Here is a 309-nt window from a genome sequence, read left to right on the forward strand (position 1 = left end):
GAGTGTGCTTAAGAGCTCTGGACACCTCTAACTGGGGACTTTAGCAAAGCTGAGTCACAATTTGAAAAGGTTCACCCAATCATGTGTCTGTGGCATTTATGTATCCGGTGGTAATACTGGAAGACAAAGTGCTTAGGGCCATGGCCAAGACTCATAAAAGTAGCTGTGTTCAAGAATCAACATACTTAACTAGGAAAATTAATAACACTATCTGAACTCTGAGTTCCTATAGATGCCAATCATTCTAAACTTCAAAGGATAAAGTGAGATGCCAAAACTGTTCAGAAACAAAAAGCTACAAGTCCGGCT

This window comes from Arachis duranensis, chromosome 4, assembly GCF_000817695.3.
Source record: "Arachis duranensis cultivar V14167 chromosome 4, aradu.V14167.gnm2.J7QH, whole genome shotgun sequence".
Taxonomy (NCBI): domain Eukaryota; kingdom Viridiplantae; phylum Streptophyta; class Magnoliopsida; order Fabales; family Fabaceae; genus Arachis; species Arachis duranensis.